This window comes from Ambystoma mexicanum, chromosome 7q, assembly GCF_040938575.1.
Source record: "Ambystoma mexicanum isolate Mex_15411 chromosome 7q, UKY_AmexF1_1, whole genome shotgun sequence".
NCBI lineage: Eukaryota > Metazoa > Chordata > Amphibia > Caudata > Ambystomatidae > Ambystoma > Ambystoma mexicanum.
In genome coordinates this window covers 688,602,057-688,615,008 of record NC_090941.1, presented here as the reverse complement: position 1 = coordinate 688,615,008, position 12,952 = coordinate 688,602,057, and the positions used below count along the sequence as shown (strand labels likewise).

At 43.7% G+C, this 12,952-nt stretch overlaps 1 protein-coding gene and 1 pseudogene across 1 annotated transcript in view; one reads left to right on the top strand and one right to left on the bottom strand.

Annotated features, from left to right (window-relative positions):
• Positions 1–12,952, top strand: part of TNFRSF19 (TNF receptor superfamily member 19) — a 264,598-nt gene that overhangs the window by 187,147 nt on the left and 64,499 nt on the right. The gene's annotated exons all lie outside the window — the stretch shown is intronic.
• Positions 5,396–6,756, bottom strand: LOC138528810 (poly(A) RNA polymerase GLD2-B-like; annotated as a pseudogene).

Sequence of the window (12,952 nt, the reverse complement as noted above, 5' to 3'; positions counted from 1 at the left end):
TGAGGGTGAGACTTTCTTTCTTCGTCGCGATTTTGGCTTGTAGCATAGTGATTTTGCTTAAGAGGGCTTCCTCAATGTTCGTGCACCAGTGGATGTCTTTGTTGCATGTGTCTGGAATGGGGGAGTGTGATTCGAGATCTCTCAGGATGTTGAAGAGCTCTTTGGTGTTGGATTTGGCGTTGCAGATTCTTTCATTGTACATAATTCTTTTTGACTGAATGATTGCTGTCTTATAGGAGTTGGAAGCTAGTGCATAAGATGTCTTATTGGTGGATGGTGACTGTTTCCATGCTAGTTCTGCTTGTCTTTTGGTTTTGGAGAGCATTTTTAATTCGGGTGTGAACCAAGAATTGAGATGTGCATGTGGTTTGGCTTTCCTTAGCTTGAGTGGAGCTATGGTGTTTATAGCCTTGAGGATGGTTGTGTTGTATAGTTCTACTAGCTCAGTAGGGTTAGTCATGGTTGGTGAAAGGTCGATGATGGGTTGGAGTAAAGGGAGGAGTTTCTCTACTGTGATGTTTTTGTTTCTTGTGAGTATAGGTGGAGCATTGGGAGGAGGCCTAGGTGTTTGAGTGTCTTTGTTGATGGTGAAAGTGATGAGATGGTGGTCAGTCCAAGTGCATGGAGTGTTGGATAGAATGGTGGTATTACAATTAAGATCAGCTATCCAGTCAAGGATGCAACCTTTGTTGTGTGTGGGTTGTGAGATATGGTGTGTCCTAATTCTGAGATGGTGTTAGCGATAGTGTTATCTTTGTCATCTTTCTCATCATTGAAACCTAGGGGAAAGTCTCCTAGGATAAGTAGTCGTGAGTTGGGTTTGGTATTGTTGGAGAGTAAAAGGGCTATATCGTCATTAAAGGATAGTATAGGGCCTGGCGGTCTGTAAATGAGGTGGATGGTGATTGTGCTTATGTGGGTTGTGGCTAGTTTGATGGTGAGTAGTTATGCTGAAGGGAGGGATTGGTTTTGTATGTGCCTTATGTTGATGGAACTTTTTCCAAAAATGGCTACTCCGCCACCTTTGTCTGTTTGTCTGTCTGCACGGTAGATGGTGTAGTCATTGGGTATAGCTAGCGATAGAGAAGGGCCAGAAGCTGGATGGAACCAGGTCTTAGTAATAGCTATGAAGTTGAGTTCATTGAGTGAGATAATGTCGGCTATGTCTAGGGCATGGACGACTAAGAATCTCGCATTGATGAGTGCACCTTTAATAGTTTCGGTGGTATGGCGATTTATTTTTGATGGGGGTGTGAATGGAGGGTGCGTTCAGGCAGGGTGTGATCTGGTCTATTGTAGGTGTAATGTGTGTGCGATGAGAGGCAGATTTGGGTAAGGTTCTGTTTTGTTTGTTGCCTAGGTTAGGGATGGTCGCAGTTCTGGATCTGAGTCGGGCGAGTCTTGATGAGCCTGTGCAGGGGTGGGAGTTGCTGGGTTTGTGAGGGTATGGAGTCCGGAGGGGGTGGTCTGTAGCGCTTTTTGGAGGCTGGAGGTAACTGCTATACGGTGAGTCGATGGTGGAGGTAGGCTTGAAAGGATTGGTGTTAGGTAGGAAGGGGGTGAGATAGGGTATTGGGTGGTGTCTTGGGCAAGCTGGTCTGGTGAGGCCATTGGGGTGTGAGAGGAAGTGTGACCCTGTACAGGGGATGTCATGCGGAACCAGACAGAATGGGAACATGATGAGGAAGGTCCAGGTTGACATATCTGATTTTGGAATCAGATTTTGGAATTGGCCCGGGAATTTCAGTACTCCTGTCGCTGTGATTGGGAGCGCAAGTGGTTAGAGATTTCTAATGCTCACTTTTGGTGTGGTCAGAGGTTGATGCACAATCATAAAGTAAGAGCTAGGTTCAGGCTGTTGCCCATTCGAGATACTAAAAGCTCAATGTAAGGAGGCTAAGGGTGCTAATGCACAGTGGAGCTAAGGTGCGCACTCATGCGAGGGACTGAGTTCTGGTGGGTCCCATCTAGATCCGTCTAAGCTAGATGCTACACGCTTGTGTAATGGTTCAATCAGGAAATGCTAAAGCACAGTGGTGCTAAGGTGCACAATCAGGTGAGAGACTGGGTTTGCAGTTAATGCACATTGAAAATGCTAATGCACAGTACAATCAGGAAATGCTAATGCACGGTGGTGCTAAGATGCACAATCAGTTGAGAGACTGGGTTTGCAGTTAATGCACATTGAAAATGCTAACGCACAGTATATGTTAATGCACACTGAAAATGCTAAAGTACAGTACAATCAGGAAATGCTAGTACACAATGGCGCTGAGGTGCACAATCAGGTGAGAGTTAGCCGGGTTCGGAGTTAGTGCACAATCGAGGTACTAGAGCCTAGTATATTGCATTTAGGCTAATGATACACTCAGTAGGTGGCTGTTTTCTCAGCAGTCAAGAAGAAAGAATGTGCTCCTCCCCGGACAACATGAAAATGTCGGCATATGGGGGGGGCACTAGAGAGCCCGGCTAAGAGGGCTTGATCCCGCTAGGCAACCGATCCATCCAGGCTAGGGTTTATCACCTCCCAGTCATCTTCCTTGCCACAATCCACTTGTATAACCAAGGGACCAGCCAACTGGTTCCAGATAAACAGAGCCCCTATCTAGTTCTTCTCTGTGGCTACTTGTTACAGCTCACCTCCACTCTGTTTTATCTACCAGTCTCATGCCTCAGCACCTTGCGCATCATTTCTAGATCCGCAGTCACCTTCTTAGCTGGCAGCTCAAAGGGCAGGTCCTCTGAGCCTCTGCAGACTGTTCTGGTTGCGCCACCTTACTCACTATTACGTTATCCAGGAAGATAGCTCAAGTGCAACACGCTTACCTTGGTAACAAGACAATGCCATGCGCCATGGCTTCGATACCCCAGTCAGGCCCACTCATCCCATCACCACCCCCGCGCCCAGGTCGGTAAGTTCAATACAAAGAATGAGTGATAATGGTCACAATGATTAATACATCACTTAGGAGCTAGAGAAATCTGGAACAAAGCACTACACAAATCACCAAATTATTATGAAAATATCCTGAAATGGGGTTTTCACCCCTAGCTGAACATAACGGGGAGACCCTAGAAGTGGATTCTTGCCTAGAGCTCACATAGGATGCATACATGCGAGCCCTTCATCTCTACACTAGTTTTATTTTTGTTGTTGGGCAAAATTACATTAGATTGTCTGCACTGTGTCGCTATTTAGCAACTTTTTGATCTGGGAATCTATAGACTAAGGTCGAGGTTTGTAAAACATCCTTACAGCACTGGTTATTAGGCCAGATATTTTCATGTTTTCTTTAGTTTCAATTCCTTCACTCCAGGCAACCTTGAACATGTGAAAAGCCTGTAAAAGTCAGCCAGTGAACATTTGTTAAGAGTTAAGCGCATCCCATCGTTATCCATTCTGAAAGAAATGAGACTTACCTGCAATGCAATATTCATTCACTACTATTAATAGATAAATAGTTGGCACCTTTAGGGTTCTTTCGTTTTATATAGCCTTGCAAGGACCGCTGGGTTCAGTGTGAATCAGAGTCACTTTATCCATGCTGACCATACACTATCTAGCACACACTCTTTCTGTTTACTTTCTGTTTAAGTCTCAAAGCTTTGTACTCACTTATATGTGCACTTGGCACACACAAGTGAGTAAAATAATACTTAATTTGCAGGTTTGTTCATGCTTAAAAACAGAAAGAATTCATGTGCAAACAGCATCTTTGTGTCGGGTGTTTTACCCAGGCATGATGTGCATTTTGGGCTTTGCTGTGAGAATGCAAGACGCGTCCTTGAGCACATCTTTTGTTCTTGAAGGGCTGCCTTCTCGATGTAGATTTATGTTTATGTTTGTATTTATTTGGAAAGACAGGGTGTCATTTCCAGTAGTAATAACCTACGTCGGAGGAAGTATCAGATGATGCAGACACACCTGGGATGAGTGTGCCTCTACACCATGCGGTGGTCAGTGGATTGTGTGTAAGCCTGGTGATGGAGGGGAAGCTCCAACAAGGAACATAAGCCAGGGACATTAACAAGGGGACAGGCATCAATAGGATACACTTCCATGGCCTAGTACCATTGTCTGTTTATGTAGTTACATTCCTGAGTGGCATAATGTCAGAGGAGTAATGGGTGTCGGTTGGGAGGCAGTGGTGAAGGGCAGGAAAACTTTTCTTGCGAGATAGCAGGTGGTGTTTGAGTCCGTTTCTGAAGAGTTCCACTGTTGGTCTGTCTTTGATGGTTAGAGGGAGGGTATGTCAGTGATGAAAGCAAAGTAGGGATAATAGTGGGACCGGGAGGAGGCAGTGGAGGAATGGCACAGAAAGGTTGACGGAAGCAGAGGACCCCGAGAGTGCGAGTAAAAGAATATGCAGTCAGGGATGTATGGGAGGGAGTAGGAATTTGAATAGGGAGCAATTGTGCAGGGAGAGCCAATCAGAATGATGTCGGTAGGCAGGGATGGTTCTCGGTAGGATTTAGAAAGGTGTATGTGGGGAAGTTGAGGACATTGTTCAGGTGGGAGAAAGAATAGAGGGGGAGACCAAGGAGTAGGCCAGAGCAGCAGTCCCGTTACCAGGGTAGAGGAGCCTTGGCTCTGTGATGGGTGAGGTGGAAGCAAATCTTTCTTGTATTCAAGAGGTTGATCCTGGCCATGGTAGCGCTGGTAGGGATACATTGATAGAGTCTAAGGTCTCTGTCGAAGAGGACACCAGGTTTGTGAGCCTTGGGTGATGGAGAGAGGAAGTCGAGAGAGGGAGGTGGAGTGGGGTTCGCATTGTAAGTCGGGAGAAGGTGAACTTCCTTCCATTTTGGTTAGCAGCAGGCAGTGTAGAGCTATCCAGTGTCAGATAGCTGTGAGACAATGGGTGATGTGTTCTGAGATGCTCTGAGTGAAGGAGGGAAAAGAGGAAAATTGGATTATCTTCAAAGAGGTGTTATTGAAAGTCAAAGGATTGGTTGAGTTCACGGAAGTGGAGGAAGGTGAAGAGGAGTGGTCCATGGACTAATCCCTGCCGAATGACATCAGAGCGGGGGAAGAGGAGTCCGAGTTTCATGAAAGGGAGTAATTTAGACAATTAAGCGGCAACCCAGTCATGGGCAGTGTCCTTCAAGCTGGGGGAAGGGAGGGTTTGAAGGAGAGAGGAATGATCTGCTGTGTCATAGACCGAGATATAAAATAGGATGAGGATGGAGGAGAGCGGAGTGGTGATCAGTTGACAAAGAGTTGGAGATATGGCCAAGAACAGTTTCAGGCAGTGTTCACTCTGAAATCCTATTTGGAGGCGATCACAGACTGTGTCAGACTCCAGGTGGTTCAAAATGTGATTGAAAACATGCTCAAAGATTTTGGAGTGGTGGGGCAGGAGAGACTGCTCTATAGAAAGTGGAATTGTTGGGATCAATAGTGGGTTTCACCAGTATGAAAACTATTGGGCAACATGTAAAGGGGACACAGTGGCCGAAGGCCGTGCTCATGGCCAGGGACAAAGGCATGTCTTGGTAGTACTTTGGCTTCACAAACTGAAATCATGTGCTTGAGCCAGTCAAATTCAGTGGCAAAATACTTCAAGAAGCCCACAAAAAGCTCTCCAATAGATGATCCATTCATGAAAAGAATGGAGGAATTTGACTTGGGGCTAGAGGCACAAGCTTCAGCTGCATAGTAGGAGCAACACATTATGGGTATTTCCTTTGAAGGGATGGAAGGATAGGCCCAGGAAGAGTTTGCAAAGAGTGCCGAACCATCAACAGAAGCGTGTAGCTGCTCAAAGTACCACGGCTGGCATCATTTATTCCAAGATGAGTCGCCCTCTGTTTTACAACCAAGACTAAAGGATGAACTCTATTCTCAATGTGCACATAAGTACGGAGGAGAAATGTATTTCTTATTCCTACAGCATTGTTAACATTCACTTCAAACTCCACACCACTGACGTATCCGTGAACTTCACTATTGGCACTTTAGCTCTGATCAGCTGAGGTTTTTCAATGTACGCAAGTCTATTGTAGAAGTACTTTAGAATCATGGTGAGAATGTGTCTTGCTTCAGTCTCCTGATTTACCAGTTCCTCCTGCATAACTAGACACAAATCTGCATCACTATCCTGTGTACTAAATCCATTCAGCGATGATCCAACCAAATAGTCTGCTGCTTCGAAACATCTGCTGAATCTTCCTCTGAAGCTCTTCTCGACAGATGTCTGTCTTCTTTAGGTCACTAGCTTGTTGACATGCTTGGAACAACTCCAGTATTTGCACACTCAGCTTATCTTTGGCTACTGGAAGTGTGGTTTCTAGATTATTGCAAGATTCTCAAGCTATGCACTGAGGTAAACGTCCTTTCACATCTGGGGTCTGAGGTGGTGCCTGAATCACTGGTATTTTCATTGACGCTTGAACCGAATATCTGCAATCTTCTCTTAAAGGCACTAATTGACGAAATAGAACAGATGACTGCTGCAGAGACTGGATCCGCTGCTGCTTAATATCAAAGGGAACTTATCGCTCATTACTTCGTCTTTTTGTTCCCTGGGATGTTGAGGATGAAGATGGTGATAATGGCAATGGGCTGCCATTCCCTAAGGGCCATGTCTGAGCAGACACTGAAGAAGCTGCATCAAGGTTCCCACCCAAAAATGCTCTAGAAAGACTGGCGTTCTTCAGATCCATAATCTGCTTTTGGTGTTGGGCAAGGATGGCTGGGCCCAGCGACAAGGGCAGTTTACCTAGGAAGTCGCTGGCCGGCCTTAGGACCGGGGCATAGCCCAGCTTGGGAGAGTTTGGGAACATTCTCCTCTGCGCCTCTGAGGAACGTATATTACGGAGAGACCAAGCCAGGAGCGCCTGAAGCCTTGAGTCTACGCGAACAGAGAAAAGCTGACTACAATAGAGCTGGTAACACCAGAAGACAGTATGCAGCGCAAGATGGTGGATCTGGGCAAAGGCCGTGGCCACCTAGTGGGTCCAGAAGGAACATATTGGAGGAACATGTACACTAGCCATAGCTGAGAGCCATGGCTAGTGGCACGTAAACCAAGATGGCATAGCTAAACCCTTTAAATTCACTGAAAAAACCTTAGTTAAGATGCAGTTAAGTTGTGCAGAGTTAACATAATAAAACCCTGGAAATTCAGCAGATGTGTAAAGTCATGACCAGCTTGACATCACCATAATGACCAAAACGTGGTTACAGTTGGTAGTTGGTTCATATAGTGACCCTCTACCTGTGTCTTTAGAAAGTATGCTGGCAGAGGCAGCTTGTCCTGTTAAATTCAGTTTTCCTTATACATGGGGAAATAGCACCTGTTGTAGAATATATAACAGTAGTTTACTTCGAAAAACAAATGCCCCTTATAAAGAAATCAAATTATTCCCAAATAATGCAGGTGTCTGAACCAATCTATCATTATCTTTAGAGGATATTCTCGTACAGCGTCCTCCTGAAAGGCAAGTCAGGAAGTGCCTCTGTCTTAAATCTTCAAGAACGACATATTACACCTCCCCACTTCGTGAAAAAGCTCAGAAGTGATTTGATAATGTTAGTCATACAGTACATGCATACCGAAGGCTATTGGCCAATACGATGGCTGGAACAGCGGGCGAGAATATACATGCTCTGCCCGCTGTTCCAGCCACCTGAGGCCCTTGTCTGGGTTGCGCCATTTCTTTTTATTTATTTTTTATCTGGGAGAGGCAACCTTGAGTCTTAACACCTACGAAGCAGTCTTTATTTTCTATATTGATCGGTTGGTGAATCTTCCCAGTGCCTGTTGCTTACCAGGACTTTCACCTTGGCCGAACGGGAGATTGCTGCTTTACATGGCTTACTGCAACCAGTAAAATGACTATAGAAAAGTAACTGCTTACTTCTCCTTAACCATTTGCTAAATCTTTGAGAGCCGCCGCTCCATGCAGGACAGGAAGACACTCGAGGCTTGGTTTTGAGGGAGAAAGTGTTTCATATTGCTGGCAACGAACTGTTCATTTTTGGCAGTGTTCGTTTCCGCATGTTTTCTTAATGTTGAAAAGTCTTGGCAGCATTTCTGGTAAAGTAGAGTTCAACTGCGGTTATTTACCAAAAATGCTGCTGACACTGCAGTTGAGCGTGCATGCTCAGATTTGTTTAAACTGCACGTGAGCCCACAGCAACAACTCCCCAAATATTTTGATTGCATATTTACTGGTTGTGAAAGACATATAACCAGAGCGGCGGGGAAGTGAGAGACAATGCATTACTTTGAAACTTTGTTGTTCTTTTCCACATCATTTGCATTTGGAAAAGAAACACTTCTGTTGAAATGTGTTCACACGAATGAGGAGGCCTCCTCCGGTAAATGGAGGGCAGCATCCAGCGAGCATGCCTTGGAAGTGTTGATTGAAGCATCAACTAGGGCCGTTTGGGGCCAGAGCACCTTTCACAATTTGACAAAGTCAGCTATATTTTTAAGCAGTCTGCAATGTTTGGATATGTGTCTGTGTCCCTTTGAAATGTTCAGGATACTTCCCAACATGCTGCAAACCTGGAATTTGGCCTGTGGGTAGGTTACATGGCACTGACAATGTAAAAAGTATAAAATATAAATGTTTTTAATTTAGCTTTTTTTAAGTGTCTTTTTTTTGTCTGCAATACTTGGATATAGGTGTGTACCTGTTTGAAATGTTTAGCATACTTCCCAACATGCTACAAAACTGAAATTTGGCATGTGGGTAGGTTCCATGGTGTAGACAATGTAAAAAGTATAAAATATAAATATACTGTTGCTTAATTATAATTTTTTGAAATTACAATGCAAAGCACAGGTACAACTGCTAGTCATAGTATAAGAAATATCCATGCCTGCCCTGCCAAAATATGACACTAATAACACTTGCCATGTTTGCTTTACTCTTGACGCCCAGTTAAAAAATGCAATGCCACAGTAAGACAATAAATCCAGACTGGCTGTGCAAATGTAAGGCAGTCGAGCCACGTAAGAACAATTGTCATTCGTGCTTTACATTTCATGCCCACAAACCTGCACAAACACACATACATTCTTACATTTATTTTCTTACCTTGCGCCGAAGTCCGGATTCTGCTTATCCGCCTGTCTGCTATTAAGGCCATCCGTCCCTCTCACAGCATGACACAGGAACTTAGATGCAGGGAGAGCTTCCTGGTTGCCAGGGCATGCACAGTGCATTCAGAGCCCAGTCAATGGTAAGGGATCATGGAAGTCAGTTCAAATCATCTGGAGAGATGCAGGTTGGAAACCCCCTGTTTTGGGGTATTGCTCTTTGATATTGTTTACATGGATTAATGCATTCAATACCTTTGTGGGAGTGTGATGGTTGGAACATTTCTATAAAGTGAAAGCAAATTAGAAAAAACAAATTAAAAATATAACTGGCCAATCGTGTGCCATGCCAGACCAAGGTAGAGTGCATATCAGAAGACCAAGCTTGGGTGACCAAGTGTGTAAATGATAATATTGGCCACACTTAGTATGGTTTCTTGCATGCATTGTGTTGAGTGCCTTGAGGCCCCAAGTGGAAATACTTTTTACACTCTGCTATTTATCTGGAATTATGCATACTTTTTCTATGCAGCATTTAGTTAGCGCAGCCAAAGAAGCAATCCAATATAAGAGAAAGCAAAGAGGCTGCATCTAGTATTGGTGCCATCATCAATAAAGAGGCATGGATGAATGTGAGGATTTGTATAGGCCTCACCTTATAGTTCACGATTACTAACTTGAGGAGAACCATCTCCGGTTCTGGAAGCACCTCAAGACCTTCCTCTTTTCTTCTGCCTTTGCTCCCACTCTCCCTTGCTGATCTGTTCTCTTGGCACCGTGCACCTGGCCACCCTCTGTCCTTCGGGCCCAGGTACCTGCTCATCCTGCCACCCTCCCGCACTGCCTCTGCGCCACCCCTTACATTGGGGTCTGTATCTGCACTTATCAGACCTAACCTGTCTTCTGCCTTAAACCTAGCACTTGTAAATTGCTGGCTGCATTACCACTGTTTGTTGCCTTTATTATTTATTTATTGTTATTTATTTGTTTTCTTCTCTGCTTCGCACTTTCCACTTCTCCCCCCTTCCATGCACTTTTCCCCTCCCCCTCCCCCTCTCCCATGCACTTGTGCGTTCTCAATGTCACTGGGCCTAGTAAGATCGCTCTTTTGTTCTCCCCTGTTCCCCTCCCTTGCCTTGTCGTGCCCTGAAACACTTGTGTACGAGCGCGATAGAAATAAAATATCAATCAATCAAGTGGTGCAGGAACTCTATAGAGTGGATAGGGTTTTTCTTATTAGAAACTACTGAGAATGTTTCACTTTTAAAAAATTGGTCATGTGCAAGGTTTACACTGCTCGTCATTGGATATTTAATTTCCATATGTGTTATCTGCTGCACATCGTTGTGGAATTTGTAAAAACGACACTGCACAAGTAGGCATATGCATGGTCACTGTTGGCGCCCCATCATGCTAGCTACTCTATGACAAAATGCGAATTTGCAGGCATGTGGATTTTTGAAATGTGTTCACTGTTAAGAGACCGTGTTACTATATTTGCAAACGTGGAGCACACGTCGTCTTTTTCTGCGGAACTGCTTAACAAATCTGAGCAGTCCCTTTTCTTTGCTAGCTTCCCTTAGTTTTTCCAGTCAGTGCTTGGAGCAGTTTTGATTCCTGTGGTCTCACATAAACCTTTGGCTCTTGTCCACACATTTGAGAAGTTATTTTAATGCCGTGTGGAAGGCTTACCAGCAGGTCCTGCATTTAGCCGAGTCCTTAATATTGCAGTTGGGTTAACGTTTCTAAGATGAGATCTGACAGAGCAATTTAATCTGTGGAAAAAGCCGAGAGATGTGGTTAGGTTCGATATTACCATGTTAAGAGTGGTGACTCGGCCAGCGATTATCCTGTTTGAAATGTATAACTCATGTAGTTTGCTCGTTGTGAACGTGGAAATTATCAGATCCCAGTGTTTTGGGCCAAACTCTCGACGCACTGCAACCCAAGAAATGTGTCTCTCACTCATTCTGTAATGTAACTTGAGTTGCAGTGGGCTTCATGGTGGCTCGCTGTCTGACACCATTCACTGTGCTGCGCATGTGTTGGGCCGATGTGAAGCTTTGTTGCATTGCCGCCACTGAGGCATGTGCAGTACACCCCATGGGGTTAAAAAACCCAGGGATGCTATCTGATGGCACTGGCTGCGCTATTTCTAGCTCTGGGTTCCAAATATCGTGCCTTGGGAATGGAAAAAGGTGCTCCTTCATCTGACAGTTCCTGTTCCAGGCTAGCGGTGGGCTCAAGTGGAATCAAAGAGCTTGGAAGCTTAACATGTAAACTGATGAATAAACCCTGCAAAACAAAAAGGGGAACTGTGGTTAGCTCCCATTTTAGGGGCAGATATCTGATACAATCAAGTATTAGAGGACCTTATTGTGTTATGATTCGGAAAACATGTTAGTTCAACTGGGCACTAAGGTTAACAGTGAGGATTACCTGGAGTATTATATGAACAGAAGATCTGAACCAGGGTATATTATTGCCTACCTTACTAGCTATACTATCAGGAAGTAGCTGTATACTAAATTCAATAGGGCAGCATCTTTGGATATGATGGGCGCGAGGATGGGGATCACACATTCTGAAGGATGTTGTCGACTATATGGCCTGAAAGTAATTGAATATACATGACATTTGTTAATGGTATTTGAAAGTCTGACTAGTATTCATGACATTTCTTAGGTCCTATGATAATTCTATACATTTTAATTGTAATATATTGGATAGAGTCATGGAAGACAATGAAGAGAATGAGGTGCACTAACAAACGTCCATGAATTTAAATTTGAATGAACACAATGTGATTTGTCGAATTTATGAATGCTTCAGCTGCAATTGGGAATAGTTCCCCATCACGGGGGAACACCATACAAACTCTAGCAAACAGCCTTTTGTTGCCAACAGGTAACCAAATGCACTCCTCTGGGACTATGTCATTCAAGATATGTTATGTTCAATCAAAGTTACTGACTTTGAACAATTTCATTAACTTTTTATTTCAATTCTTAACAAATATGTATTGTAGGTCCTGGGTACACTTCTATAAATTCCAAAATCACAGTAATCAAAACGTTTCTGGATTCACATTGATGATACAAATCAAAAGATTTCACACATAGAACAGCTTGATTTGTTGAGTCTAATATAACATTAAACAATTGACTCTCCATTCTGCCGATGCTTTTCGGATAAATCTCATTACCCTTCTCCCAAGGCTATTCAGCTGTCTACTTATTTCTTAGGTAGACTAGAATAGACTTGCTTCAATATACCTATAAAGATAACTGTGTTAAACTAGTGTTGTCATGCCGCTACACTTGTCAATAATGTATTAAATCATGTCACTGGCCTCCAACCGCTTAGTGTCACTCTTTGAATAAGCCTAAGACAAAAGGAATAGTGCTGTCAATACTTTTTTTTTATCACTTGCATCTTGGCAATACTTACATTTAATAAACAAAACGTTCAGATGCTCACCCAATTCCATTGAGTCAGATCACATTGGGCACTTCAGGTGTTCAAATTGTCCTTAACGATACAACCACCTATACAACAATATTGGAAACAGTCAAAGCACACTATTGAACTTAATTCTATTTGGCTAATGAAATCCCCCTCCTGGTCCAAGTACTCACTAATGTGAGATATCATCTCCACTGGCAGCAGACTGGCATTACTCGTCACGTGCCCTGCGCCCGTCTATTTAAAACCTAACGTGTCTCGTGTTTTAGATGTATGTAACTAATGGAAGTCAGCCACTAAACCAGAGGCCATCTTAGAATTACATGATTTCTTCATTGTTCAGTATGTTCCAATGCGACATCCTCACTCTTGTACTGATCTGTCGTATTAAGAAAAGCTATAAAGACAAATATATGTTTTCATATTATGATACA